This window comes from Amblyraja radiata, chromosome 6, assembly GCF_010909765.2.
Source record: "Amblyraja radiata isolate CabotCenter1 chromosome 6, sAmbRad1.1.pri, whole genome shotgun sequence".
Taxonomy (NCBI): Eukaryota; Metazoa; Chordata; class Chondrichthyes; order Rajiformes; family Rajidae; genus Amblyraja; species Amblyraja radiata.
Genome location: NC_045961.1, coordinates 101,981,098 through 101,998,993, shown reverse-complemented (window position 1 = coordinate 101,998,993; position 17,896 = coordinate 101,981,098).

Below are 17,896 nucleotides of genomic sequence, written 5' to 3'. Positions count from 1 at the left end.
CCCGTGGACATTTTTATCGGGCTGGAAAAAACGTCCCCGATGCCACGAGTACCAACGGCTGGCATAACGAGCCGCTACGATACATCTACGAACTACTACCACCTCCCACGGGCCCGTTACGAACATTCTGCCAGTTTGAATCAAGGGGAAAACTTTGTGAGTAACCTCGTGAAAGTGGGACAGGCCCTTTATCCTGTTGTCACAGTGGGAATTAAACTCATGCCAATGGGACCCTTGCCTGGGACGGCTTGTCCGGCATCTTATCGTAAACTGTACACTTCTACAACCATGGCTCTTAACATCTTAATATTCTGAGCTACAATATTCTCTCTCTCTCTCATCCTCTCTCCCCCTCCCTCCATCCCACTCTCTCTCTCTGTCTCTTTCTCCCTTCCTTTCCCTCCCACTCTCTATCTCTCTCTCATTCTCTCTCTTTCCCTCTCTCTCCCCCTCCCTCCATCCCACTCTCCTTTTCACTCTCTCTCCACCCTCTCTTCCTCTCTCTCTCTTGCTCTCTCTCTTTATCTTTCCTCTTTCTCTCTCTCTTTCTCTCTCCATCTCTCTCTCACTCTTGCTTTCCCCCTCTCTCCCTGTACCTCCTCTTTCTCATTCTCTCTCTTTCCCTCGCTCTCCTTCACTCTGCTCTCTCCACTCTCCCTCTCTCTTTCTCCCTCTCTCACCCTCTCCCTCTCCCCCTTTCCTCTCTATCTCTCTCCCACTCTCTTTCTCACTCTCTCTCCCTTTCTCCCTCTCCTCTCTCTATCTCTTACTTTCTCTCTCCCTCGCACTCTCTTTGCCTCTCTCTCTCTTGCTCCTCTTTTTCTCTCTCTCTATTTCCAACTCTCCCCATCTTTGTCCCTCTCTCTCTCTCTCTCCCTCCCCTCATTCTCTCTCTCTCTTTCTCTCTCTCCCTCCCCTCACTCTTTCTCTTTCTCATTCCCTCTCTCTCTCCCTCCCCTCACATTTTCTCGTTCTCGCTCTCTCTCGCTCTCTCGCTCCACATTTATTTGATGCCGACCGACTTCCTCCTTCAGTTGAATGCAGACGGTCAAAGTCCCACTAATTAAATCCTTTGACACTTCAGACCCCAGCCTGTCTCGTGAGCTGGCTCCCTGCCTTATTTCGCCTTCTCTCCCCACTCACCTATTTCTGGTTTTACATCCGAGTGCAACTCGCACTCGAGGGAGGTCAAGACGCCAGCTGTGAAGCTGTAACCCGGAGACAGTGAGGGGTCTCATTAGGCCGCTAACATCCCAGGAATGGATCAAAGGCCAAGGAAAGATGAGTCGCATCGCTGGGTGAAACAAGAAGCCAGCAGACTCAGCCAATTTCCTCCGCGAGGTATAGCTGGCGGCTAAGACCATTAGCAGTGCTGTAAACCACTGCATGCTCAAGCTTATATAATACATTGGTGAGGCCACATATAGTGTTCAGTTTTGGTCAACATTTTATAGGAAAGAAGTTTAGTTTAGTTTAGTTTAGTATTAGTTATACAATACAATACAATACAATTTATTTGTTGTCATTTGAACCCAGAGGTTCAAAGGAAATTTGGTTTCTGCAGTCATACAAACAAGAAGAAGAACCAAGGCACAACACAATTTACACAAATCTCCTCCTCACTGTGATGGAAGGCAAAGTCTTATGCAGTCTGAAGCAGGATCTCGATCTGAAACAACTCCCCATTCCTTCTCTCCAGAGAGGCTGCTTGTCCCGATGAGTTACTCCAGCAATTTGTGTTTATCTTTGGTTTAGTTAAGACATACAGTGTGGAAACAGGCCCTTCGGCCCACCGAGTCCGTACTGACCAGCGATCCCCCCCGCACCAACACTAACCTATACATTAATGACAATTTACAATCTTTACTGAAGCCAATTAACATAGTTTAGTTTAGTTTAATTTAGTTCAGTTGAGTTTATTGCCCTGTGTACTGAGGTACAGTGAAAAGCTTTTGTTGCATGCTAACCAGTCAGTGGAAAGACAATACATGATTGTTGTTCATGTTCTCCAGAGATGCTGCCTGACCCGCAGAGTCACTCCAGCACTTAGTGTCTAAGATCAGTTGTAATATATGGAACCCCTGAATTGTCTTCAGTGGAAAAGTGAAGAAAAAACACCCAATAGAGGTATTATGATATGGAAACTGGTTTAGTTTAGTTAAGAGATACAGCGTGGAAACAGGCCCTTCAGCCCACCGAGCCCACACCGACCAGCGATCCCCGCACATTAACACTATCTGACACACACCAGAGACAATGTTACATTTATACATTTTTACCGAAGCCAATTAACCTACAAACCTGTTTAAGAAGGAACTACAGATGCTTGAAAATTGAAGGTGCACAAAAATACTGGAGAAACTCAGCGGGTGCAGCAGCATCGATGGAGCGAAGGAAATAGGCAACGTTTCGGGCCGAAACCCTTCTTCAGACTGATCAATCTACAAACCTGTACGTCTTTGTCACCTGTAGGTCCCTTGCAGTCAGAAACAGGTGAGTTGATCATGGGGAACAAGGATATGGCGGACCAATTGAATAACTACTTTGGTTCCGTCTTCACTAAGGAAGACATAAATAATCTGCCGGAGATAGCAGGGGACCGCGGGTCAGTTGGAGGAATTGAGTGAAATCCAGGTTAGCCGGGAAGTGGTGTTGGGTAAATTAAATGGATTAAAGGCCGATAAATCCCCAGGGCCAGGAGTACTTAAGGAAGTAGCTCCAGAAATAGTGGATGCATTAGTAATAATCTTTCAAAACTCTTTAGATTCTGGAGTAGTTCCTGAGGATTGGCGGGTAGCAAACGTAACCCCACTTTTTAAGAAGGGAGGGAGAGAGAAAACTGGGAATTACAGACCAGTTAGTCTAACATCGGTAGTGGGGAAACTGCTAGAGTCAGTTATTAAAGATGGGATAGCAGCACATTTGGAAAGTGGTGAAATCATTGGACAAAGTCAGCATGGATTTACAAAAGGTAAATCATGTCTGACGAATCTTATAGAATTTTTCGAGGATGTAACTAGTAGCGTGGATAGGGGAGAACCAGTGGATGTGGTGTATCTGGACTTCCAGAAGGCTTTCGACAAGGTCCCACATAAGAGATTAGTTTACAAACTTAAAGCACACGGCATTGGGGGTTCAGTATTGATGTGGATAGAGAATTGGCTGGCAAACAGGAAGCAAAGCGTAGGAGTAAACGGGTCCTTTTCACAATGGCAGGCAGTGACTAGTGGGGTACCGCAAGGCTCAGTGCTGGGACCCCAGCTATTTACAATATATATTAATGATCTGGATGAGGGAATTGAAGGCAATATCTCCAAGTTTGCGGATGACACTAAGCTGGGGGGCAGTGTTAGCTGTGAGGAGGATGCTAGGTGACTGCAAGGTGACTTGGATAGGCTGGGTGAGTGGGCAAATGTTTGGCAGATGCAGTATAATGTGGATAAATGTGAGGTTATCCATTTTGGTGGCCAAAACAGGAAAGCAGACTATTATCTAAATGGTGGCCGACTAGGAAAAGGGGAGATGCAGCGAGACCTGGGTGTCATGGTACACCAGTCATTGAAAGTGGGCATGCAGGTGCAGCAGGCAGTGAAGAAAGCGAATGGTATGTTAGCTTTCATAGCAAAAGGATTTGAGTATAGGAGCAGGGAGGTTCTACTGCAGTTGTACAGGGTCTTGGTGAGACCACACCTGGAGTATTGCGTACAGTTTTGGTCTCCAAATCTGAGGAAGGACATTATTGCCATAGAGGGAGTGCAGAGAAGGTTCACCAGACTGATTCCTGGGATGTCAGGACTGTCTTATGAAGAAAGACTGGATAGACTTGGTTTATACTCTCTAGAATTTAGGAGATTGAGAGGGGATCTTATAGAAACGTATAAAATTCTTAAGGGGTTGGACAGGCTAGATGCAGGAAGATTGCTCCCGATGTTGGGGAAGTCCAGGACAAGGGGTCACAGCTTAAGGATAAGGGGGAAATCCTTTAAAACCGAGATGAGAAGAACTTTTTTCACACAGAGAGTGGTGAATCTCTGGAACTCCCTGCCACAGAGGGTAGTCGAGGCCAGTTCATTGGCTATATTTAAGAGGGAGTTAGATGTGGCCCTTGTGGCTAAGGGGATCAGAGGGTATGGAGAGAAGGCAGGTACGGGATACTGAGTTGGATGATCAGCCATGATCATATTGAATGGCGGTGCAGGCTCGAAGGGCCGAATGGCCTACTCCTGCACCTAATTTCTATGTTTCTATGTTTCTTTGGAGTGTGGGAGGAAACGGATGATCTAGGAGAAAACCCACGCAGGTCAGGGGGAGAACGTACAAACTCCGTACCGACAGCGCCCGTAGTCGGGATCGAACCCGGGTCTCCGGTGCTGCAAGCGCTGTAAGGCAGCAACTCTACCGCTGCGCCACCGTGCCACCCAGTTTGGTTCTGTGGTAAAAGAGATCGATTGACTTAATGGTCTGTCTCATTGACACGTAGTTTAATTAGGTAATTTGTTATCTGAGCTGTGTAACGTTACTTTGAGAAATAATTGCCTTCACAATTATTTTAATAACAAAATCTCTCACTGCCTATAAGGCTTCTGAATTACATTATCATGTATTGTCTGGGTAACTTTGACTTCACATTCAAGGTCTTTGAAATTGTTGTTGAATAACAGTGCCTTCAAATACATTCCAAGAGGGGGTGACATTGAAACTTACTGAATTAGACAATAGGTGCAGGAGTAGGCCATTCGGCCCTTCGAGCCAGCACCGCCATTCAATGTGATCATGGCTGATCATCCCCAATCAGTACCAACGTGGAGAAGATGGTGTCAAAGGCTAAGGGGAGAAGGCAGGAGAATGGGATTAGGAGGGAGAGATAGATAGAACAAATTACCTAATTAAACTATGTGTCAACAGAGAGTGGTGAATCTGTGGAATTCTCTGCACAGAGGGTAGTCGAGGCCAGTTCATTGGCTATATTTAAGAGGGAGTTAGATGTGGCCCTTGTGGCTAAGGGGATCAGGGGGTATGGAGAGAGGGCAGGTACGGGATACTAGGTTGGATGATCAGCCATGATCATATTGAATGGCGGTGCAGGCTCGAAGGGCCGAATGGCCTACTCCTGCACCTAATTTCTATGTTTCTATGTTTCTATCAGCCATGATTGAATGGCGTAGTAGACTTGATGGGTCAAATGGCTTAATTCTACTCCTATTCTTTATGACCTTATGACCTTAGTGCGAGAGTCCAAGAGGAGAGTCTAAACCTATTATTCGGAGGACACAGCCTTAGAATGAAAGGACGTACCTTTAGAAAGGAGATGGGGAGAAATTTCTTTAGTCAGAGTCATATTTTAGTTGAGGTTAGTTTAGTTCGGAGATGCTGCGTGGAAACAAGCCCCCCAGCTCACCGAGTCCGCACCGACCAGCGATCCTCGCACATTAACACATGCCCACACACACGCTAGGGACAATTTAAACCTATACCAAGTATACAAACCCAAGCCCATTAACCTGGAGTGTGGGAGGAAACCGAAGGTCTCTGAGAAAACCCACGCAGTCACGGGGAGAATGTACAGACTCCGTCACGACAGCCCCCGTAGTCAGGATCGAACCCGGGTCTCTGGTGCTGCAAGCGCTGTAAGGCAGCAACTCTACCACTGTGCCACCAGTGCAGGATGGTGAATCTGTGAAGATTCATTGCCACAGACGGCTGTGGAGGCCAAGTCAGTGGGTATTTTTAAAGCAGAGACTGACAGGTTATTGATTAGGTACACAAAATTGCTGGGGAAACTCAGCGGGTGCAGCAGCATCTATGGAGCGAAGGAAATAGGCGACGTTTCGGGCCGAAACCCTTCTTCAGACTCATTATCTGAAGGGTCTGAAGAAGGGTTTCGGCCCGAAACGTCGCCTATTTCCTTCGCTCCATAGATGCTGCTGCACCCGCTGAGTTTCCCCAGCAATTTTGTGTACCTTCGATATTCCAGCATCTGCAGTTCCCTTTTGAACACAGGTTATTGATTAGTATTGGTGTCACAGGATTTGGGAAGACAGGAGACTGGGGTTGCAACGGAAAGATAGATCAGGCAAGATTGAAAGGCGGAGTAGACTCGATGGGCCAAATGGCCTAATTCTGTCCTTGTGACTTATTAACTCAGGACAGCATTGTGGTGCAGCGGTAAAGTTGCCGCCTTACATCGCCACAGACCTGGGTTCAATCCTGATTGTCTGTTTGGAGTTTGCGCGCTCTCCCCGTGAACTGCGTGGGTTTTCTCCGGGATCTCCGGTTTCCTCCCGCACTCCAAAGACGTACAGCATTGTAGGCTACTTGGCTTGGTGTAAATGTAAATTGTCCCTAGTGGAATGAGCTTCCAGTGGAAGTGGTGGAGGCAGGTTCGATTTTATCATTTAAAAATAAATTGGATAGGTATATGGACGGGAAAGGAATGGAGGGTTATGGTCTGTGTGCAGGTAGATGGGACGAGGTGAGAGTAAGTGTTCGGCACGGACTAGAAGGGCCGAGATGGGCGCTGTAATTGTTATATGGTTATATGGTTTGGGACGACAGATGGCACAATGGGCTAAGTGTTTGGCTGGCAACCGGAAGGTAGCCGGTTCGAATCCCGCTTGGAGTGCATACTGTCGTTTTGTCCTTGGGCAAGACACTTCACCCACCTTTGCCTGTGTGTGAATGTGTGTGAATGTGTGTGAGTGATTGGTGGTGGTCGGAGGGGCCGTAGGCGCAGATTGGCAGCCACGCTTCCGTCAGTCTGCCCCAGGGCAGCTGTGGCTACAGAAGTAGCTTACCACCACCGAGTGTGACCGAGGAGTGAATGAATAATGCGATGTAAAGCGCCTTGAGTATTAGAAAGGCGCTATATAAATCCCATCCATTATATGGTTAGTGTGTGTGTGTGTGTGTGTGTGTGTGTAGGGTAGTGTTGGTGTGCGGGGATCGCTGGTCGGCACGGACTGGGTGGGCCGATTGGCCTGTTTCCGCGCTGAATCCCCAAACTAAACTCAATTAAATTAAACTTATGAACGAAGGCAGTTTGGGAAAGCCAACTGTTCCGATGTGATAGGGTTAACTTTGGGTACAAGTGTAGGATGGTTAATCTGTGATAAGCTGCTGCCTCTCATCTCATCTGGTTCCTCATCATGTCGACTTCAGTACAAATAAAAATCCCAAGAAATGAAAAGTCAACAGCTAATCAATTATCTCCTGTTTAACATAATCTCATGTCCACAATGCCCTTCATCCAAGGAAGAGGAATTTATCATCAGCAAATTTGAAATTAAATTGTTTAGTTTAGTTTTGAGATACAGCGCGGAAACAGGGCCTTCGGGTCCACCGAGGCTGCGCCCGCACAGCTAAAGGGCCTGTTCCACTTAGGCTATTTTTAGGCGACTGCCGGGCGACTGTCATAGTCGAAGCTGGTCGCCGAAAAACTGGCGACTGGATCTCCCTTCGACATAACATTTGAAATAGAATCATTACTTAAAACACCAAGAACACGGTCCACCAGCGACAACCTACGACAGCGCCTAACATCAGGAGAAGTCAAGCTACGCTCATTGGCTTCAAACCCACTGTCGCCGAAAAGTTTTGAACAATTCAAAAATCCAGCGGCGACCCGAAAAACGCTACTGAGGAGACGACTCACGACCATACAGGCGACACCCCGGCAACCATGTGGCGACAGCCTAGTCGCCTGTGGTCGCCTAAAAAATCGCCTAAGTGGGACGGGGGCATTACAACACCCAAAACACACTGGGGACAATTTACAATTTTCTACCAAACCAATCAGCCTACACACCTGCACGCCTTTGGAATGTGGTAGGAAAACCGGAGATCTCGGAGAAAACCCACGCAGGTCACGGGGAGAACGTACAGTCAAGCACCTGTGGTCAGGATTGAACCCTGGGTCTCTGGCGCCGTGACGCAGCAACTCTACCGTTACGCCACCGTGCCGCCCTTCGTCCTGTCTTCGAATGTTGGGAGGGAGGGGTCAAATAATGGATATACAAATTAATACGAGTAAACCTCCCAGTCCCTGGAGCCTGTCCCACTATTTAGAGTCATAGAGTCACACAGCACGGAAACAGGCCCTTCGGCCCAACATGTCCATGCCAACCAAGGTCCCCCATCTAAGATGGTCCCATTTGTCAACATTTGGTCCATGTCCCTCTAAACCTTTCCTGTCCAGTTTGACGACCTCGAAAAGATCAGCCACACATTCATCTCCTCCCGCCTCGATTACTGCAAATCCCTTTACACTGGCATCAGCCAATCATCCCTGTCCCGCCTGCAACTGGTCCAAAACGCCGCAGCGAGACTCCTGACGGGCACCCGAAAAAGGGACCACATCACCCCGATCCTGGCCTCTCCCCACTGGCTCCCTGTGCCGTTCCGACTACATACCTTCTTTATGTTTACAAAGCCCTCAATGGGCTTGCCCCCACCTACATTAAAAGTCTGCTTACCCACCACACCACCTCCAGGCCCCTCAGATCGGCCGACTTGGGGTTACTGAATATCCCTCGGTCTAGGCATAAGCTCAGCCTTTGCGGTTGCAGCTCCTAGACTGTGGAACAGCATCCCTCTTCCCATCAGAACTGCCCCCTCCATCGACTCCTTTAAGTCGAGACTTAAAACTCATCTTTACTTTCAAGCCTTTCTTGACGTCCTCTGAGGGAGGGCTATATTTATGTATGTAATTAATCTATGAACCAATGTTGTATAACGTTAGTACCTCCACCAATGTAAAGCACTTTGGTCAACGAGAGTTGTTTTTTAAATGTGCTATAGAAATAAAAGTGACTTGACTTGACTTGACTTTCCAATGTTTAGGGTGGACACAAAATGCTGGAGTAACTCAACGGGTGAGGCAGCATCTATGGAGAGAATGAATGGGCGACGTTTCGGGTCGAGACCCTTTTTCAGACTGAAGAAGGGTCTCGACTCGAAGCATCGCCCATTCATTCACTCCATAGGCGCTGCCTCACCCGCTGAGTTACTCCAGCATTTTGTGTCCACCTTTGATTTTACCAGCATCTGCAGTTCTTTCTTACACACCTATCCAAGTTTAGTTTAGTACAACAACCGGTGACTGTGGCACACAGGCCCATTGGAGCTCCCGACATCCGCGGCTTCTCCCGAGACCGCGAGCTCCAGTCGCAAAGACTGCAGGCCGCGGTTGGAGCGATCCCAGGCGTAGGGATCGATTCCGATGTTAAGTCCACGGCCCGCGGTGGGGCCCAAGGTCAGTCCGAGGAGGCCACCAGCTCCATCGATGGTAGGCCGCAGAGCAACCGGGGTATACGATCCGAAAATTACTTGCAGTACCAGCAAGGTAAGAAACTGAAAAACACGTTTCCCCCACCCCCTCCCCCACCCCCAACCCCCACATAAAACAAACTGGAAAACATTTACACAAACTTTTAACACACACTCAAAATTTAAAAAAAGATAAAAAACAAACAGACTGTTGGAGGGGCTGGCAATCATACGGTGCCCCTTTTCCCTCTCTCCTCACAGCTAAGCCCCCTGGCCATAGTCATAGAGTGATACAGCGTGGAAACAGGCCCTTCGGCCCTACTCTCCAATACCGGCCAACAATGTCCCAGCTACACTAGTCCCACTTGCCTGCACTTGGTCCATATCCCTCCAAACCTATCCCTGGACCTTTCCACCCTGGGAAAATAATTCTGACTCTATCCATGCCTCATCATTTTATATACTTCCATCAAGTCTCCCCTCAGCACCGACGTTCCTGAGAAAACAATCCAAGTCTCTCCAACCTCAAACCAGCAGCTGAAACCCTCTAACCCAGGCAGCATTCCGGTAAATGTGGACGAAGGAACTGCGGATGCTGGTTTACACCGAGGATGGACAGGGAATGTTGGTGGAACTCTGCAGGATTGGCAGCGCCTCCGGAGAGAAGGAATGGGTGACCTTTCGGGTCGAGGCCTGACACAAAACGTCACCCATTCCTTCTCTCCGGAGATGCTGCCTGTCCCGTTGAGTTGCTCCAGCATTTTGTGTCTCTCTTCCACATTCTGGTCAACCTCCTCTGCTCCGTCCCCAAAGCCTCGACATCCTTCCTGTAACGGAGTGACCAGAACTGCACACAATGTTCTAACTGCGGCCTAACCAAAGCCCTGCAGAGCTGCATAATTCAAATGAAGGCCTGTTTTATTTTTTCCCCAGGTAAGGTAATACATTAAGTTAATTTTTTCAATGAATGAATGAATAAGTTTATTGGCCAAGTATTCACATACAAGGAATTTACCTTGGTGCTCCGCCCGCAAGTGACAATATGAATTACTACAAAAAGTAGTAAACACTGCATAGTCCATCATCAGCTCTGATCTCCCTTCCATTGAGAGGATCTATTGTAGTTGCTGCCTCAAAAAGGCTGGCAGTATCATCAAAGACCCACACCATCCTGGCCACACACTCATCTCCCTGCTACCTTCAGGTAGAAGGTACAGGAGCCTGAAGACTGCAACGACCAGGTTCAGGAATAGCTACTTCCCCACAGCCACCAGGCCATTAAACCTGGCTCAGACAAAACTCTGAACATTAATAGCCCATTATCTGTTTATTTGCACTTTATCAGTTTATTTATTGATGTGTGTATATATTTATATAATGGTATATGGACACACTGATCTGTTCTGTAGTCAATGCCTACTATGTTCTGTTGTGCTGAAGCAAAGCAAGAATTTCATTGTCCTATCAGGGACACATGACAATAAACTCTCTTGAATCTTGAATCTTGACAGACGGTGACAGTTAGGAATGACACATAAAACATTAAACATTAATAATAAAACACTATCGATTCAACTTGTGAATTAAACATTTTCGGAAAGGTCATTCACTTGTACTGATTCCTTGGTCTCTCTGGGTGTTACCAGTATTATGTGTGCAGGGTCACAAAGCTGGAAAGGGTTTGGAGAAGATTTACGATGATGTTGCCAGGACTAGAGGGTGTGAGCTACAGGGAGAGGTTGAGCAGGCTGGGACTCTATTCCCTGGAGCGCAGGAGGATGAGGGGGGTGATCTTATGCTCGGCACAAGTAGTGTGGGCCGAAGCGCCTGTTCTGTTCTGTGTTATGTTAAGAGAGAAACAGACTGAAGAAGGGTCTCGACCTTGAAACATCACCCATTCCTTCTCTCCCAACAAACTCTGCCGTTTTGTATCTGTCTTCAGTTTAAACCTGAATTTGCAGTTCCTTGGAGGTGTATGAAATCATGAGAGGAATAGATCGGGTAGATAGATGCACAGTGTAGGAAGGAACTGCAGATGCTGGTTTAAACCGAAGATAGACACACAAAGCTGGAGTAACTCAGCGGGACAGGCAGCATCTCTGGAATAGAAGGAATGGGTGAAGTTTTAGGTCGAGACCCTTCAGATGTACGGAGTCTCTTGCTCAGCGTAGGGGAACCGAGGTGCAGAAGACACATGTTTATGGTGGAGGGGAAAGGATTTAATGGGAATCTGAGGGGTAACTTGTTCACACAGAGGGTGCTGGGTGGATAGAACAAGCTGCCAGAGGAGGTAGTTGAGGCTGGGTTAGACACAAAATGCTGGAGTAACTCAGTGGGACAGGCAGCATCTCTGGAGAGAAGGAATTGGTGACGTTTCGGGTCCAGACCCTTCTTCAGACTGATGTCAGGGGAGTGGGTGGGACAAAGTTGAGGCTGGGACTCTCCCAACGTTTAAGAAACAGTTAGACAGCTACATAGATATGATCGGTTTGGAGGGATGTGAATCAAACACATGCAGGTGGGACTAGTGTAGATGGGACATGTTGGCCGGTGTGGGCAAGTTGGACCGAAGGGCCTGTTTCCACGCTGTATCACTCTATGACTCTCTGTGCCTTTATGTTAGATGAGTTGAGATCTGATTATTTTACTTGCCTCTCTGAGCATGTTATGCATAGGCTCATTGCTCTCCATACTCTGGAGTAAACCACACTATGTTAAACAGCTACACCATGGACCTCTGAGCAAACTGGGACGTACAAAGAAATTGCAAAAGATAAAATAGATTAATCAATACCGATGCACTTTCAACCCCATGTATGCAGAACACGGCAGACACTCCTGGGAAATGGTATTAAGACAGGGCAATTCAATTTGGGTTAGCAAACCTCTCTGCTGAGAAAAGCAATAAGGCTCAGATCACAGTCAAAACATATTAACTTTCAGTTGTGTGATCACCTCATTGGTGCATGCTATCATCCAGAAAGGTCAGGTCCTTTGAATAATGCAGCTTGTCCCATCCGAAGAGCGTGCTTTCGATTTTAAACAGAAATGAATGAATGAATGAATAAGTTTGTTGGCCAAGTATTCACATACAAGGAATTTGCCTTGGTGCTCCGCCCGCAGGTGACAACATGACATGCAATGACAGTTAGGAATCAAGTCAAGTCACTTTTATTTCTATAGCACATTTAAAAAACACCTCTCGTTGGCCAAAGTGCTTTACATTGGTGGAGGTACGAACGTTACACATTATTGGTTCATAGTTTAAATACAAACGTCACTACATAGAAACATAGAAACATAGAAATTAGGTGCAGCAGTAGGCCATTCGGCCCTTCGAGCCTGCACCGCCATTCAATATGATCATGGCTGATCATCCAACTCAGTATCCCGTACCTGCCTTCTCTCCATACCCCCGGATCCCTTTAGCCACAAGGGCCACATCTAACGCCCTCTTAAATATAGCCAATGAACTGGCCTCGACTACCCTCTGTGGCAGAGAGTTCCAGAGATTCACCACTCTCTGTGTGAAAAAAGTTCTTCTCATCTCGGTTTTAAAGGATTTCCCCCTTATCCTTAAGCTGTGACCCCTTGTCCTGGACTTCCCCAACATCGGGAGCAATCTTCCTGCATCTAGCCTGTCCAACCCCTTAAGAATTTTGTAAGTTTCTATAAGATCCCCTCTCAATCTCCTAAATTCTAGAGAGTATAAACCAAGTCTATCCAGTCTTTCTTCATAAGACAGTCCTGACATCCCAGAGATCAGTCTGGTGAACCTTCTCTGCACTCCCTCTATGGCAATAATGTCCTTCCTCAGATTTGGAGACCAAAACTGTACGCAATACTCCAGGTGTGGTCTCACCAAGACCCTGTACAACTGCAGTAGAACCTCCCTGCTCCTATACTCAAATCCTTTTGCTATGAAAGCCAACATACCATTCGCTTTCTTCACTGCCTGCTGCACCTGCATGCCCACTTTCAATGACTGGTGTACCATGACACCCAGGTCTCGCTGCATCTCCCCCTTTCCTAGTCGGCCACCATTTAGATAATAGTCTGCTTTCCTGTTTTTGCCACCAAAATGGATAACCTCACATTTATCCACATTATACTGCATCTGCCAAACATTTGCCCACTCACCCAGCCTATCCAAGTCACCTTGCAGTCTCCTAGCATCCTCCTCACAGCTAACACTGCCCCCCAGCTTAGTGTCATCCGCAAACTTGGAGATATTGCCTTCAATTCCCTCATCCAGATCATACATCTAGCCCTCCCTCAGAGGATGTCAAGAAAGGCTTGGGAGTAAAGATGAGTTTTAAGTCTCGACTTAAAGGAGTCGATGGAGGGGGCAGTTCTGATGGGAAGAGGGATGCTGTTCCACAGTCTAGGAGCTGCAACGCAAAGGCACGGTCGCCCCTGAGCTTATGCCTAGACCGCGGGATATTCAGCAACCCCAAGTCGGCCGATCTGACGGACCTGGAGGTGGTGTGGTGGGTACGCAGACTTTTGATGAAAGGAATGACACATAAAACATTAAACATTAATAATAAAACATAGATTCGTAGGACACGGCACCGTATAGCACAAAGGCCCAGCGGTAGTTTAGTTTAGATTTATCTACCTCTTTGTCGACGCTCGGACTAACCTTGATCGGACTTTGCTGGCTTTACCTTGCACCAAACATTATTCCTTTATCATGTATCTATACACTGTACATGGGTCAATTGTTAATTATGTATTTTCTTTCTGCTGACTGGGCAGCTTTTCACTGTACCTCGGGATCAAAGTTTCCCACTGTGAGGGAAGGCTCCAAAATTCAGTCAACCTCCTCTGTTGTCCTCCCGTGGTCGGGGGGCTCCCGAACCCCCCGCTGTCGCCGCTACGGGCGGCCCGATGTTCAGGCCCGCTCGCCAGGGTGATGGAACTCCGACTTCTGAACGGGAGAACATTCTCAGCGGCTTGGACATCCGAATCGGCCACTTCCCACCGGAGACTGCGGCTCCCTAAGTCCACAGGCCGAGCGGGGTGGAGATTCACGCTGGCGGCCCTCGGCAAAAGGTCCCAGGACTCCGCGATGTTAAAGTCAGCGCCGCCCGCTGCTGGAAGCTCCGCAAACCACAGCTCCGCGATGTTGAAGCAGCAGGCCCAACACTCCGGAGCTTCAAACGGCGATCCAGGCAAGGCATCGTCCCGCTCCGCGGTGTATCCAGCGCTGCGCCGCCGCCACTGAAGCTTTGGTCCGGGTCCCCGGCGGGAAAGGCCGCGCCAATCCAGTTGGTAGGCCGCGAGCAGGGGGGCGAGGACGCGACTCGGAGAATAGTCTCATCCTCGCCTGGAAGTGAATGGGAAACGGTTTCCCCCTTACCCGACCCCCCTCCCCCACATAGAAAAACTGAAGAAACCTCCAAAACACGCTTTGAAAACAGACTAAAAATAAAAAAAAGTTTAAAAAAACAGACAGACTGTAGGCAGAGGCTGCCATCAATGCGGCGCCCCCTAGTGAATTGAGAGATACAGTGTGGAAAAAGGGCCTTCCGCCCATCAAATCCGCGCCGACCAGCGATCCCCGCACACTAACACTGTCCCACACACACACAGTAGGGACAATTTGCTATTTTACCGAAGCCAATTAGCCCACAAACCTTTGGAGTGCGGGAGGAAACCGGAGCACCCGGAGAAAACCCACGCAGGTCACGGGGAGAGCGAGGTACACCCGGAGAAAACCCACGCAGGTCACGGGGAGAACGTACAAACAGGAGCTGTGGTCAGGATCGAACGCAGGTCTCTGGCGCGGTGAGGCAGTAAACACACCGCTGCGCCACTGTGCCGCTCACAAGGTGCAGTGAGGTTTCAATGGAAGGAACCTATGGGTGAAAGGGGGACGGGTGCGTTATAAAACCTGACGCCTTTCTATCTGAGATTGTTTTAGTTTCAAGGGGAAGTGGTTGTAAATGTTCCATTTGCATATCCACTCTCCCACTCTCCCCTCTCCCGCTCGCTCCCATTCTCTCCCCACATCACCCCACTGCATCTCCACCTCTGCAAAATCTCATGAGGTCTATTGTCTTTCACTGGATATGAGCGCAGAGAAGATTTACGCGGATGCTGCCAGGCCTGGGCTGCAGGGAGAGGTTGAGCAGGCTAGGGCTCTATTCCTTGGATCGCAGGAGGACGAGGGGCAATAATTCGAGTGGAATTGCTCGGGTAGACGCACAGAGTCTCTTGCCCAGTGAAGGGGAGTCGAGAACCAGAGGACATAGGCTTAAGGTGAGGGGTGAAAGATTTAATAGGACCCCGAGGAGTAACACAAAGGGTTGTGGGTGTATGGATCGAGTTGCCGGAGGAGGTAGTTCAGGCAGGGATTATCGCAACTTTTAAGAAACATTTAGACAAATAGATGGATAGGGTTTCGACCCGAAACGTCGCCTATTTCCTTCGCTGCATAGATGCTGCCTCACCCGCTGAGTTTCTCCAGCATTTTCGTCCACCAGGTTTGGAGGGATATGGGCCAAACGCAGGCAGGTTGGCTAGTCCAGCTGGGACATGTTGGCCGGAGTGGGAAGGTTGGGCCAGAGGGCCTGTTTCCACGCTGGGTGTGGAGAGGATGTTTCCACTAGTGGGAGAGTCTAAGACTAGAGGTCGTAGCCTCAGATTTAAAGGACATTGGTTTAGGAAGGAGATGAGGAAGAATGTCTTTAGCCAGAGGGTTGTGAATCTGTGGAATTCTTTGCCACAGACGGCTGTGGAGGCCAAGTCAGTGGATATGTTTAAGGCAGTGATGGATAGATTCTTGATTAGTACGGGTGTCAGAGGTTATGGGGAGAAGGCAAGAGAATGTGGTTAGGAGGGAGAGATAGATCAGCCATGATCGTATGCCAGAGTAGACTTGATGGGCCAAATGGCCTAATTCCACTCCTATCATTTATGACCATATGACTGTGACTATATGAGCTGTTTATCGTCCGTGTTCAGACTATGCCCTGCTCAGTTCAAATCATTGTAATATTTCTAAGCCACACATACCATGAAAAGTTAATGAAAATGACCTTTTCTATAGTTTATTGCACTACCTCTTTATTCATTTGCAAGTTCTGTCATGGAAGCGGAAGTAAAAATGAATTGTATCAAAATCATTTTCTTTTCTTCATCGGTGTCCTATTAAATAACAAAGGACACAAATAGAAACATTCAGCGGAAACATCGAAACATCGGAAAATAAGTGCAGGGGTTGGCCATTCTGCCCTTCGAGCCAGCACCGCCATTCAATATGAACATGGCTGACCATCCAAAATCAGTACCCCGTTCCTGCTTTCTCCCCACATCCCTTGATTCCTTTAGCACTAAGAGCTAAATCGGGGTGGGGAGATTGCAACCTTCACGTGGTCCGCCCTGTTTTGACGAATGCACAATCAACCTGGCGTGCACAATCAAATAAGATCAAATAGGACAAGTTTAGGCTGTGCATGCCACACACAAGATGAAGAGCTAAATCTAATGCCCCTGTCCCACTTAGGAAACCTGAACGGAAACCTCTGGAGACTTTGCGCCCCACCCAAGGTTTCCGTGCGGTTTCCGTGCGGTTCCCGGAGGTTTTTGTCAGTTTCCCTACCTGCTTCCACTACCTGCAACATCCGGCAACCACCTGCAACCTCCGGCAACCGCACGGAAACCTTGGGTGGGACGCAATCATAGTCATAAAGAAAAAATAAAGAGGTCTTGGTTTGGGACTCCTTCCCACACTTCAGTTACTCCAGCACTTTATTTTGTTTACGCCTCGCGCTGCCTCGGCAAGGCCAGCAGCATAATCAAGGGCGAGTCGCACCCCGGCCACTCCCTCTTCTCCCATCGGGCGAAAGGTACAGAAGTGTGAAAACGCACACCTCCAGATTCAGGAACAATTCCTCCCAGCTGTAATCAGGCAACTGAATCATCCTACCACAACCAGAGATCAGCGCTGAACTACTATCTACCCCATTGGTGACCCTTGGACTATCCTTGATCGGACTTTGCTGGTTTTGCCTTGCACTAAACGTCATTCCCTTATCATGTATCTGTACACTGTGTCTGAAGAAGGGTTTCGGCCCGAAACGTTGCCTTTTTCCTTCGCTCCATAGATGCTGCTGCACCCGCTGAGTTTCTCCAGCTTTTTTGTGCACACGGTGAATGGCTCAATTGTAATCATGTGTTGTCTTTCTGCTGACTGGATAGCCCGCAACAAAACCTTTTCACTGTACCTCGGCACATGTGACTATAAACTAAGCTGAACTGAAGTGAAAGATACAGTGGGGTAAAAGGCCCTTCGACCCACGGACTCGGGTGCTACGGTTTACTCCACAGAGGTTTGTAGGTTAATTGGCTTGGTAAATGTAAATATTGTCACTGTGGGTGTAGGATAGTGTTAGCGTGCGGAGATCGCTGGTCGGGGCGGACCCATTGGGCCAAAGGGCCTGTTTCCGCGCTGTATCTCTAAACTAACCAAACACAATCACAATCAAGCCATTCCACATGGACCATCCCAAGGTTTAGGAAACAGACAGGTACATGGATAGGACAGGTTTGGAGGGATATGGGCCAAACGCTGGCAGGTGGGACCAGTGCAGCTGGGACATGTTGGCTGGTGTGCGCCAGTTGG